This window comes from Dipodomys spectabilis, unplaced genomic scaffold, assembly GCF_019054845.1.
Source record: "Dipodomys spectabilis isolate Male_0828 unplaced genomic scaffold, ASM1905484v1 ptg000053l, whole genome shotgun sequence".
NCBI lineage: Eukaryota > Metazoa > Chordata > Mammalia > Rodentia > Heteromyidae > Dipodomys > Dipodomys spectabilis.
The window spans coordinates 4,543,922-4,558,272 of record NW_024870730.1 but is presented as its reverse complement, the minus strand read 5'-3'; the positions used below and the strand labels follow the sequence as shown (position 1 = coordinate 4,558,272).

Sequence of the window (14,351 nt, the reverse complement as noted above, 5' to 3'; positions counted from 1 at the left end):
TATGAAAATAGTACTCTCTTCTAGTTAGCAACACAGCCCTCAAAAATGCAAAAGTGTGATAGAGAATCTGGAACACAGCAAACTCTTCAAAAACTAGTATTGTAACAAAGAACAAATGGTAGCCACTAAGCAAGAGGTGTCTATAAAACCAGAATACAAAGGATTTATCAAAAAACAAGGACTAGTACTCAGAATTTAAAACTAGGAACTGGCAATTAGTTTAATAGACACTGTTCTCCTTTCTCTAAATTTCTTTAATATATAAACTTCTGAAATATTTTCCCATCAAATTTTGGTAGCAAGAAAAACAGGAAAAATGAATTAGATGAATCAACATCCTACAGCAGAACTGTAAGATGAAGGGACTGGTGATTTCTTGATATGAGGCATTTGAAAACCCGTTTCTTGCCCAAGGTGCTATCTCACCCAGTGACAAAAGTGGACAGATGTCTAGTTACGCAAATAATACAAACTATCTTAAATACAGATACCTTCCTATTTTATTACCTTCATTTTGCCTTTTCCTTCACTGTTTAATGTTGGGTATGAATGAACCAGTTTTTGGAAAGAACTATACGTTTAAAACTTTTCCAGACCAATAGCCTACATTTAACTAAAAGAGTAAAATACCATGCCAAACAAAAAGAGTATCTTCAACTATTAAAGCCATAGTAATGATGTGAATTTACTGTAGCCAAATACTGTCTATACACTTCTGTACACTAACATAGAGAACATCTATTAAATGAAATATAGAGGATTCATTTATGTTGCCTAACAAAAATCCAAATGCAATATTATATACAGATCTGTTGTGGTTAGCCTTTATAGCTAAAACAAGAATTAACTAAAATGATGGAACATTATTAAACTAATTTTGAGGTACAATTTGCATTCCAAAAATGTACCCTGCTGCACACTAGCAATAGTTATGCCGAGTCTCAATAGCCACAATAGTAGTGCTGTACCAAATCAATAAGAAAAAGAGGAGCACTTCAATAGAAAATAAGCAAAGGATATGATCATGTAACAAGAAAAAAACAAATGGCCAATAAAAATAGGTATTCAATCCATCAATATGCGAGCAAATGTGATATTAAAACATTAATAAGATAGCATTTTTCATTCATATCTAAAATTACAAAATGTAGAAAATAGCCATATCTTCACAGCAGTAACTGTAAGACAATACATTACATGTACTGAAAAGGATTTACAACTTCTGCATGTCTTATAAACAGAGCCACTGACCATCTTTGTTTCAAATTATCTTTTCAATTATATATATATCCTTATATATATTGTGTGTATATATATATATATTGTATATATATTGTGTATATATATATATATATATATATATACACACACACACACATACATAATCACAAAACCTCACTAGATGGTCTCCCTCTGGATAGAAGGCAGGCTTGTTTCCTATACAGGAAAATGTCTCCCTCTAGGGCAATGTCAGACAGGTTACCCATAGCAAGCTCAGTACTGAAGACTCAAGTTCCCTAAATTCGAAATCCCTCTCTTTTTTTTTTTTTTTTGGGGGGGGGGAGGTCTGGTCATGGGCCTGAACTCTGGGCCTGGGCACTGTCCCTCATAAATTCAGCTCAAGGCTAGCCCTCTACCACTTGAGCCACAGTGCCACTTCTGGCCTATTTTCTTTTTGCTTATGTGGTACTGAGGAATCGAACCCAGGGCCTCATGCATGCAAGGCAAGCGCTCTACCACTGAGCCACCTTCCCAGCCCCGAAATCCCTCTCTTGTAATACAACCTACTTCATGTGCTACTGTTATCTTGCCCTTGTGCCATCTCTGTGGAAAATGGGCTCCAGGGTTCAGAAGATGATATTCTCTGGTTACTGCCCTTGCTGTACTTGTCTCTGACTTAGGAGTTCTCACATCTGCTAACATCCATGAATCTCTTTTATTTTCTGAGTATACAATCTCAAACTCTTGACCATTATGGCAATATGGCAAAAGCAGCATTCTTACAAATTGTGTAAACCTTTACTCCTAGAAACTATCTTTCTCAAAGAGAACTATGGCAGAATTTCTGAAAATTTAAAATGTACATACAGCCTTTGACCTAGCAATTTAAGTATCTACATTAACACAACAAACAAACATGCAAGTACAGTAGTACATAGCAGTTCACCCTTCCTCTCCAGGAGATATATTTCAACACCCCCCCATCTGTGGATGACTGAAGTAGGGGTTAGTAGGGAAGTCTATAAGCATACATTATTCATTGACTAACTGGCTTTGAACACACATGGTCAAAAAAATTAAACATTTTAAAACAAAAAATTTTAATTTGAATGTACACAGTATGCATCTCAGTTGATGTAGAGTTCAAAGTTATATGAACAATATCATCTGTTGTGTTAAAATTATCATGTGATATTTCTTTGTCCTTGATTTTGTAAAAATGCCTCCCAAAAAGTAAATGTGCCCCCGAAAAAAAACAAAGTAAAAGTTATGGCAAGCTTCCCAAACCCATATTTTATGATGGCTTAAGGTGATAAAGTGAATTTTTTAGATTTCTTGAAAGGCAGTTATGTTTTTAGCAGTAGTTGGGCCATGTTATGGGGAAAAACGAATCACATATCTTCAGTGTTGGGCATAAAAACATGGTGAGCAGTATCAGTGTATACAGAAGTAATTTCTGTATACAATAGTAATTTCTGTGACAATAATGTAGCCTACTCCATGTGGTTCCAAGTTATGGGTGCCAGATGTATGGCATAGGTAAATTTGAGTAATATTAGAACATTGAACTTTGAACATTCATGACTTTTCCTCATTGGTCTCCTTGGAACCATATACCTATGGATACCAAGGGTCTACTGTACATATATACCTAAACTTTGACCTCTCACTTAAAGGAAACACTTGACAGCTTTAATTGTATTTAGCATATCTGACTTTCCAGCATCACTACTTGTGAACTTTGGATCCACTTATAAATAAGGGAGACTTCACTTAAGCCTTATAAAATCATGACAGTTAATCTGATAACCATGTGTCTCCCAAGTGACAGGTAGATGGCAAAAGCAATATGAATATGTTGGGCAATATGTGATTCATGGAGCATAAAGGTATGACAATGCATATACTATACAGAATAGTGCACTATTTAAAATTTATGAATTGTTTAGCTTTGGGATCTATTTAATATTTTTAAAATGAAGTTGATTATAGATAAGAAAAATCATAGAAAGAATTGAAGACAAGGGAAACGATTGAACAAACAGAAATGATTCTATAATTCATTTGTACAGAATTTCATTTGTTATAGAAACAAATTTGAAGTATCCTAAATATCAAGAGAGGAAAATAAAGCTGGGCACCAGTGACTCACAACTGTAATCCTAGCTACTCAGGAGGCTGAGATCTGTGGATCATGGTTCAAAGCTAGCCCAGGCAGGAAAGTTTGTGAGACTCTTTATCTCCAATAAACCACCAGAAAACCGGAAGTGACACTGTAGCTCAAGTGGTAGAGCGCTAGCCTTGAGCTGAAGAGCTGAGGAACAGCACCCAGGACCAAAGTTTAAGGCCCACAACTGACAAAAAATAGAAATAAAAATAAAAAAAGAAAACAAATTGTAGGCTATTCCTATAATAAAACACCAAAAGAACTTTCAAAAAGGTAATATACTTACACTGATGTGAAGAGATGTTCACCAATTATTGTGGTGAATAGAAGCTGCAGAAAATGATATATGGTAAACTATCATTTATGAAACAAATGTACATTTATACATACTGACATCTGGATGGTGAGAAAGTTATCATGATTTTTTTTTAATGGCAGTACGGGGTTTGATCACTTGAACAATGACTCCAGTCCTGTTTTTTGTGGGTTATTTTTGACATCAAATCTCACTTTCTACCTATATACACTCTTGAGCTATGATTTGCCTACTATAGGCTTCCTATCTTTGCTGGGATCACAGGGATGAACCACTACATCCAGCTTCCTTTTGTAGAAATGGAGTCACACTATTCTGCCTAAGCTGGCTTGGAAAAGTGGTTCCCCCTCCCAACCCTCCCACTCCCAGGCCAAGTAGCTAGGGCTACAGGTACAAGCCACCAACACCTAGTTCATACAGTGATGATCTTTGTGAAACTGAGTTGCTGATTCATGGGCACGTAACACCTTCCCTTGTTCCTTTAACAATTTCTGCTTCACACAGTTAATGTATACACTTACTTCATGAATTTGTAAGATCTGTGTCAATTAACTCAATTAACAATATCTGAAAATTTATATCTGAGATATCCAGTTAGGATGGTAAAATACAAATGGGCAAGAGGCTCTCATCTGACCAATCACTTCAATAGACATTTATCTCCCATCAGTGCTGGAAACAAGTACAGAATGACTTGTACTGGGGCTGAGGAAGAGACACACACTACACACACAACACACAAAATCAGGTAGCTTCTCTAAGCTGCTGGGAAGCAACTCTACATGGGTAGTTCTGAGTAAGTAACAGAGGGGATTTATTTATTTAACAGTGGTTAAATAAATAAGAGGTACAAAACCTAATGAAGAGGTACAAAACCTAAGCAGAGGTGTGGAGGACAAGACACCAGGTGAGAAAGTGATTCAAATTGTGCTCACTAATATTCATTCCAAATGTATTTAGTGATTTCTACAAAATGCCTGACATTGTAAAACATCAGTAGACATTAAAACATATTATAAAGATACAGTAACAGAAGCAGTATGGTATCATCACAAGAAGTCAGATATAACTGATCAATAGTTCAGAAAGAGCCTCAAATTACAGAAATTAGTGCTCCTGATATAGGTAGGTGGGGGTAGTATGTAGATGGATAGATGGATTGATCGATAGATAGACAATAGACAGACAGATAAACAGACAGATTATAGGGTTAGATAGATCCTTATACCAGGGAAAAGCAGAATTTAACAAATGATGGAGTTGCTCACCACTACAACAAAAAGGTAGACCTTACCTCATATCTCACACCAAAATTGATTAAGACTATTAATAGTACCAGAAAAAAAATGAGGGCATTCACAAACCACTTATTCAAAGGATCCATGGTTAGCTTGGCATATGTTGACTAGGGCAAAATTAAAGAGGATGAGCACAATAGGATTACTACTGTAAAGGAAATGATATTTTAAACTACCACTGTATGGGGCCTAGACTGATCACGATACAGTAAAAGAAATGATCATTTGTACATGGCGTTGACCCCTCTGGTTGTCAAGTCAGTGACTGAAAGGAAGAACATGAAAGTGCAGGGCTTAGAATAGTCAAATTTGGGGACGGCAGGTGGTTTGTTTGTTTTTAATTTAGTACGCAGAAGAGTGGGGAGAAGTCAATTCAACACTTAAAGAGTGCGCATCTTCTGAGGCGACCCACACTGCCAACTGGAAGGACAACGACAGTGCTCCTTGTCCCTAGAACGTCGCGTTCGATAAAGAAGAGGTGCCCCTCTACTCTACCAATAGGGCCACAGAAGCATGAAGGGGGGGGGGGGGAAATGTATCCATTTTCCTGAATTTAAACCAAGGACTGCACGCCGAAAATGGAACTGTGGTTTGGAAAGAGATTAGAACCGGAGAGACCTTTGAACCTGCGGGCCGAGAGCTCTCCAAGGACCAGAAGTCACATACAAGGAACAGTCGAAGGCAACAGATAACCACGATTTCCTATTCCTTAATCTTCCCGAGTACTCGCCGAGTTCGGTTGAGCGACTGCACGCCGGGGCTCCACCGTCCCTTTGGAAATTGCCAACCCCCCCCACCCCCCCCACTGCAGACAGGCTGACCCGGATGGATCGATGGTCCTCCTCACTAAACCCAGGAAGGAGGCCGCCGCCGAGCACGCCGTGGCAGTCCCGAAGAAGGACGGACGGCGCGCCCCAGCTGTCACGTGGGTCCCCGCGTAGCAGGGACCGGGCAACAAGTCCGCGGCCCCGAGCGGCGCACGCGCACGCGCGGCGGCGGCCAGGGCCCCGCGGGCCTCAACCCTGCGCCTTCTCAAGCCGGACCTCGGGCCCAGCGGACGCCCGGGCCCAGGCACCCCCCCCGGCCCCCACCAACCCCTCCGCAAGCCCCGCAGGCGCAGCACGGCGGGCGAGGGGAAGGAGCCCGCAGGGGGGAGGTGGGGGGGGCCTCGGCCCTGCTCCCAGGCTCCCCAAACCGCGGCGCCCCGGCCCCGCCCCCGCGGCGACGGAGGAAGACAGACGCTCAGGAGGGAGAAGGAAATAATGAGCCGTACCCTGCGGGGTCCGGGAGAGGCGCGCGCCGAGGGCTTCACCCCGCCCTGACCCGGCGGCGCGGGAAAGGCCTGGGCGCGAGGGCGGCTGCCGGGCTGTGGCGCGGCGGCACCACGGCGGCCAGCCCGGACGGGCGCGACCCGGAAGGAAGAAGCGGAGGCCAAGGGGCGGGACGGATGGAAGGGGCGGGGCTTCTCAGTGGGTGGGGCTGGAAGGTGGGCGGGGCTTTGCCTTGGGGGCGGCCGTGGGCGAGTCCAGGAAGGCGGCACGCCCAGGCCGAAGGCAGCCCTATTCTAGAAGGTGCTGAGCCAGTGGTAGGTACTCTGTAAATGGCCTCATTACTCTGTAGTCGGCGTTGGTTGCAGATCTTCTGCCTCATCTCCTCTGAGCACCAGCCTGCCAGCTGCAGTGTAGTCCTCTGCTGAGGCTTCTTCAAAGTTGGTGACTCAGGTGGTGGATTATGGCCTGGGACCCCTCTGCAGAGAAACTATGGAGCATGTGCCTAATGCGCTCTGAAGACATAATTCAGCACTGTAGCGAACCACTGCAGCCTCACATACAAAGCCACCCCTCAGGAGCATTTCTATCTAACATTCGAAAGCCCAAGACCGTTTATTACATCTGATGAAGATGCCACCACTGTTCTGTTAGTTAAGGTTAAATATTTTGAGTAGGTAGGGTATGATCCTTTCCTTGGCTAAATCATATTCATCTTATTACAAGGTTTCTGTTAAAATGGAAAACTTAAAAAAAAAAAGTCGAGTCACATTATGTCCTGTCTAATTGCTCACAGAGGCAAAATAGTAAAAATGTTTATTATATACATACAAGCACATAGATGAAGCCAATATAGGATGTGCAAGGTAGTTTATATACAAAAATGGAAATACGGATAAAGGAATTGGAACTTAATCCATATCCCTCAATTTTGAGTTGGCTATTGCTTAGTTACTTGCTTCTTAAGAATAGAGTATTGGAGAGGGGAAAAGAGCAACTTTATGGGGGGAACCACATAAATACAACTCTGGCCAGACAAAGGTTAACACCATCAGTGATATGTCAATAGCAAGCACCCTGAAATGGTGCAATGTAAAGGGCATTGTCTTGTTAGCAGTAAGGGGAACAAATGAGCAGTAATGGGAAACTCTCTGTACTGTCATTGTAACTTTTCTGTGAATCTGAATCTATTTTTAAACAGAAATTTGATTAAAATAAATTGATTTATTAATGAGTAAATAAAACTGACCCTTTTAATACTTGCTAGTGAGGCCTAATTGCATTGCTGGCTATGGGGAGCTCAAATCCTGTTTACAGGAGTTTCTCATTCCTAATGTAATTTCCAAATAAATGTTTTACTGAAGTATTAAATATACTCAGAATATGACACAAAATATGAGCATAGGCTTTGATGAAAAGGGAACATATTTATGTATTCAGCATTCTTCTAAGAAAAAGATAATTACTAGCACTGGGAAGTCCCTTATAGATCCCTTTAAATTCTTCCCAATACTCCTTCTCCAAATTAACCATGATCCTGACTTTTAACACTAGAATTTAATTTTGCTAAGTTTTGACTTTAAGTATATGGGATCTTATATTATCCACTCTTTGGAATCTGTCTTTTTTCTATCAAATTATGTTTATAAGAGTCACTCACATTATTGAGGGTAGAAGTTGTTTCTTCAGTTTCTATTACTAAGCCAAAATTTATTCTGCTTTTGATGTACAGTGAGCTGGGTTTTTTTAAAAAATAGTTTCTAAAATTGCATATGCTGCTGCTTTTCACATTCTTGTTCATCTTTTTTGAAAGATTTCTATATACTTTCATCTCAGTGTTTAAGAGGCATAACAAGTGCTCTTGTTCATTTTGGTCAGTGGTTTTGTTGTTGTTTATTTGCTTGTTTGTTTGAGCTGTTAGAATTTGAACTTGAGGCCTCAAGTATTTTTATTCTTAATGACACATATTAACTGCTCAGAAAGTAAATACTTATTTTAAAAAAGGAAAAAGCCTAGGGAAAAGTTCCATTTTTGTGACAAATGAAAGAAAGGTTAGTCATGACTGCCCAAATAGCCCTTCCTCCAACCTTTTTATTTTAAGGTCCACACTGTGGACATACTTGTTCTGCTGGTAAGGAAAACCAAGTGAGCCCAAAGAAAAGAGTGATGCCTATCTCACAAATGGCCCTGATATAATGGGTGAACTAATGCCTAGTTATTAAATGGAATGTTGTTTGGGGCTGAATAGCATCCCACACTGTATCAGCACTATTACAAATAAAGAAAGCCCCAACAAGGCTTAATTGTGCCTAAAGTCACCAACTCAGCAACCTGGTTATGATCCATTTTATGTTAGCCTCAAAAGTCCCAATGTGCTACTTAAATGAAGAGGTGGGCAAAGAAATAGCAGGTTCAATACTTTGTCCCAAACTCTTGAAACATATCAACCCCTTCACTATTTTCAAGTGATTTTTCTTTATCTTAGAATGACATATCTATAAGTTGTAAGATTTAAGGGTTATGAGCCTGCATGAAAATAAAGTACCTTATCAAAAGGGCTGAGATCTCATTCAGAAGACTGCAGAAGCCTAAAAACGTCTTCACAGTGAGTTCCCGTAAGTTCCCAATAAGTTCTTCTCTCTAGTCTCTACTCAAGACTTCTTAGAAAATCTAACTCCAAGCCTGGCACCGGTGGCTCATGCCTGTAAACCATAGCTACAAAGGAGCCTGAGATCTGAGGACCATGGTTCAAAGCCAGCCCAGACAGGAAAGTCTATGAGACTCTTATCTCCAATAAACCACCAGAAAACTGGAAGTGATGACATGGCTCTAGTGGTGGAATGCTCACCTTGAGCTGAAGAACTCAGGGGCAGTGCCCAGACCTCGAGTGCAGACCCCATGACCACCAAAAATGAAAAAAAAGAAAAAGTAACTCCATACATTTTCAACCTAACTCACCCAATATACCCGACCTTTCTAAGAAATTTTCAAAGGAACTACTTTGATGGAAAGTAGAGTTCAAAAATCTTGACATGCCAATAGGCAAAAAGCATAAATAATGGCCAATAAGAAATTAATAAAGAGCATAAACAATAGCTGATCAGAGTTTCTTTTTTGATCCCATTATAGGCCATAATTTTATTTAGTTATTTATTTTCATTTTAACGTTAATAGTTCATGATATTGTTCTAAAAATAGTCACAGCCTTGATGACAAAAATTATCCAAATTTTAAACAGGTACAAAGGCCCACACTCATGAAATCCAAACTCCCCCTCATTTTTTATGCAAACGAGGAAACAGATTCAAGAAGAGATTGAGCCAATTCCTTAAATCCTAGTTAGAGCTGTCAAGCAAACTCAGTTCTCCATTTTTAAATCAGAGGGTTTTGTTTTAATCATAATGCATTACTTTACAATTCAGTAAAAATTAATCATGTTCTTATATTACCATATCTTTGAAAGAACTGAGTATGGTATATGGAAACTGAACTTGATCGTAGGAAGATCTGTCTATCTAGCCTGCCATGTTAATAAGCTGGTGATATTGTATAAGTTACAACTTCTCTGAGCTTGTTGGCACTTCTATGAAATATGCCTAACTCACAGCCACTGAAGAGATTTAAATGAAATCATGTATGTGAAAGTACTTTATGAGTGATAAAATAGTATGCAAATGTATGAAGATTATTAAAACATGTCGAAGATCAGTAATTGAACCTTTCCAGTGCAAAATGTCAGAATAGGACCTTCAAGTTCATGTGAGTATAACTTTTAATTATCACCAGAAAAGAATGAAGCCCAGAAAGACTGGATAATTCATCCAAAGATAAATGGCAAGTGACTTTCAAAGCCAAAACTTGAATGCAAGTCTCCTATAGCTTCCAATGAGCAATTTCCAATCTTTTCAATTAGTGAATATGGAATAAAATTACTAAGTTGGCTTAAAATAATATGATAAAATAGTAAAATGATTTTAAAGGCCTGCAGAGTATCTTGAAGTATAGTTAAATAAATGAACATGTAACCAATTCTCTTGGTGCTGTTTTCATTTGTGCAGTTTCTTTTTCTGTTGTTTGGATCATATATTTGATAAATGAGCAATAAGAAAGTTTGTCTGGTGGGAATAATGGAAGAACTATCACAATGAGATAGAGGATAGACTAGTCATCTTTCTGAGTGACTTCATTTCTAAAATGAAGGAACCCAAAGCGAGGAAAATAGAAAGTTTATTCATGGTCAGAAACTCAGGTCTCAGTGAGGTACACTTATTTTCCTTCCTACTTTTTCCTTTCTGAAAGGTATAAGCTTCTTTAAAAACTGTTAGGGGTCTATTCAGTGACATGGTACTGTACAAAAGAACCCCCCCAAAAACAAAAAAACATAGATTTTGCATCTATACAGGCAAACCAAAAGTGTTGTGACTATCAGAGAGTTTCAGTACAAATCATCCATGTAATAAAAGCTTTTCAATGTTAACTTTTATTCTCAATGAATACTTTTTTTTTTTAATGTATTGGGCCACACCCAAGGCCTTATATATAGTGGAGAAAGACTCAATTGCTGAACTACATGCCAGCACATCAGTGGTGATTTTAAGTGGCTAAATTACCTATTTACATTTCCACAACCATTACTGTTCTTTCTTCATGCTAACTCAGCCTAGGTTTCTAAAACAAATATCTGGTGATAATAATTTTCCAGCTTATTCTAAAAATGAATAAATGCATCCTGTTTTTGTTATTGAGCCATGAATATTTTATATAGAATTTATACAGTAAACATAAATGACCAATAATTTGTGAAGTATAAAATGAAATCATATATATATATATATATATATTTCTCCATATCTCTCCTGAAATCTTGGTGAAGGGACAACAATAACTTGACAAAGAGCTTCCTTAAAAGTACATCTCCAAGCCGGGCACCGGTGGCTCACGCCTGTAATCCTAGCTACTCAGGAGACAGAGATCTGAGGATCACGGTTCAAAGCCAGCCCGGGCAGGAAAGTCCATGAGACTCTTATCTCCAATAAACCACTCAGAAAACCAGAAGTGGCGCAGTGGCTCAAGTGGTAGAGCGCTTGCCTTGTGCTGAAGAGCTGAGGGACAGTGCTCAGGCCCAGAGTTCAAGCCCCATGACCGACAAAAAAAAACCTCCAAGGCTGGGAAGGTGGCTCAGTGGTTCAGTGGTACAATGCTTGCCTTGCATGCATGAGGCCCTGGGTTCAATTCCTCAGCACCACATACGCAGAAAAAGCCCGAAGTGGTTCTATGGCTCAAATGGTTGAGTGCTAGCCTTGAGCTGAAGAGCTGAAGGACAGTGCCCAGGACCAGAGTTCAGGATCCACAACCAACAAAAAAAAAGGAAAAAGAAAAAAAGAACATCTCCAAATATTGTTGGTGATATTACAACAGTTCAGTTTCTTTCTTAATCAGTCACTTTAGTGCCTTGTTTTTATTTAAGAAAAACAACCAAAATCTCTTATTTCAAAGTCATTTAAAATGATTGGAAAGTGATTTTTTTTAAACACTACATAATTTTCTACTTCCTGGTTATAAATTGGTAAAAAGTGGCTAGAATTTTTAGGAAAAAATTCACTTTAATTCTTTTATCCAAATATTGCCAAGGAAAAACCTCCTTTCTGATACACTATTCTCTTGCTACTTTGGTCTTGCTTTCCATCGCATGAGCAATTTGATTGTTTTGGAGTAAGAATGTTTCCCTTCAAATCAAATGACTCACAGACCAGGCCACTAATAGAAGGAAAGGGTGAGAAGCCAGGATGGGCTGCGGGCAGCATTCCCACTTCTGCGTGCCTCCTGGCCTCCTGCCCCTTAGAGTGCCTAGAGATCCCCTGATAGTACAAACAACTTGGAAATGGACCAGACAAGGTTTAACAATGGTCAGTTGGGATCAATCTGTTATGGAATCAAGCACTTTATTTACTTACTGAATACATTACCATTAATATATTGTTAGACTATAGGATGAAAAGCCTTGGGCTAATTTTATTTATGTGTATCTTATTTCCCTAATGATGAATATGTTTCCATAGCCTTTAGTGCAGCTAAAGGAACACCTCAATGCAGTCATCCAAAAGTACCTCTTCAGGAAGCCCACACAAAGATTTAGAATTCAGAAGAATAAAGATCTGAGCTACTTCCTTAAAAATCATATTTTGAGTATGAGATAGGTAATTTTTGATCATTACAACATCAGTCATTTAGTCTCTTACTAATGAGAGTTTATCTTTACTTACACTGAGCTGTGGATCTCATTTCAGATTATTTGGTGGAGTATTTTGTTCCAAGTTTTGTCTCTATCTATAGATATGCATCTAAGTTGATATTCTGTGACAGGAAATACCTGAAAAAATATCATATGTAGTAGAAAGAGTAAAAGTCTTGTAGGCCAACATATCTCAGACTTGAATGTGCTTATGAATTTGCTGCAGATCAAGTTAAAAATGAAGATTCTGATTCTAGTTAGGTCCTGAGTTCTGAGTTTATAATAACTTTCCAAATGATACAGATGCAACTGTAATTTTATCTCCCAAAAGCTTAAGGCCCTTTCACTTTCAGAATCATATCTGAAGTACAAAAAGACTATAATGAGCAAGTGCTGACTTTAATTGAAGTTTTAATTGGAAACCTAGGCAAGACAGATGAATAAACGATTGAACATTTATGTTGATTCCTTTAGAGTTTGATTTCCCTGGGAGTGGAACTGGTAAGTTGTATTCCATTTCCAGTTTACTACAAAGGCAAGATAAAATCTACAAAATGATGGCACAAGTCCATCTCTTTAGTATCAAAGGACTAGCAATGGCCCAATCTTACAATTATTTGAGCTATCCAATAGTCCATAGGAGCAGGATTAGGGGATAGACTTTTTTCAGGTTCTAGAAATGCATGAGCTTGATGAGTTTAATTTTCTATATGTCAAAGTTCCAAGCAGTCTGTCACATCTTCAGCTGTTCTTCTAGTCTGGCCTGACTCTGTTCTCAACAAGTGTGAGTAAAGCACAATACCTTGGAAATAAGGGCAAAAGAAAAACATTAGAATTGTTATTCAGAGCAATAGCTCAAAGTCCAGACAGCTCTAAAGTAAATCTGAGCAAGGTCTTTCTGTGACTTTGTGACCAAAGACTTAATGTTCTCATACCATTAGTGGGCTCTGGCACTTTGTCAAACCTTTGATATTGACTAACTACCAGTAATTGCTGATTTATGGGGAAAGTTTTCTCAGTCTTGTTTCCTTCAGGAATCTAATTTGCCTTCATCTTTTGGAAACATGTTGAATCAGTCAGTTCACGTTCCCTTGTAAGCTATGCTGTTTACATATCTAAATAGAGGGTGTCTTATTCCCTTACCTGTTGCTGTTGATATGACTTTGTACTACTTTTACTTCTCTTAATTTTCTGTTTAAAAGACCAGTTATACTTTTGTGCATTCAGGAAAAGTGATGACCAGAATATAGCATTGAGGAAATAAATATTCTTTTGTCATTTTCAAAGTCTCGTTGCTTAAGTAGGGAAAGGTAACAATATATAACTGGTAGGACACCTAAAATGCAACTAGTCCAGGATGGCAAATGATATGCTTTTCCAGGGCAGAATTATTTGGATGGGCTTGCCTTTTATTTTCCATTCCAGGTCTAATACTAACTCTGACTTATAGCATATGTATTCCTTTTCTTATCTTGATCTGGCACCTCCTCTCAAGAACTCACTAGACACCAAAGTTATTGTCTAGGCTAAGAACCTAGACAACTCTGTCATTTTTACATCACTGTCAGCACCCTCTACCCCTTATTTCATTTTTGGCAAGCACCTAGGACTTCCAGAAATAGCATCTATCAAAACTTTTACCCTCCCATTTTTGTAGAGAAGCTATATTACCAGTGAGTACTCTGTGCCTATGTTCAGTGTTTCTAACTACCATGGATTAGAAACCTTTGCATCAATTTTTTAGAATGTTTATTATCAAGCCACCACTCAAAATGGTTGGATACAAAAATGAGCCCCAAGTTTCCTTCTATATCCTTTTATAGAATTGGGGTGCCAAAACTATTGCAGA

At 38.9% G+C, this 14,351-nt stretch overlaps 1 protein-coding gene across 3 annotated transcripts in view; it reads right to left on the bottom strand.

Annotated features, from left to right (window-relative positions):
* The window catches only part of Fbxl4 (F-box and leucine rich repeat protein 4), a 67,844-nt gene extending 61,448 nt beyond the window's left edge, over nt 1–6,396 (bottom strand). For all 3 annotated transcript variants that reach the window (XM_042679574.1, XM_042679576.1, XM_042679575.1), the window contains exon 1: nt 6,276–6,396. The gene's annotated coding sequence lies outside the window, so the exon portion shown is untranslated. The remainder of the gene's footprint in view (nt 1–6,275) is intronic.
* Between the last annotated feature and the right edge of the window lie 7,955 nt (nt 6,397–14,351).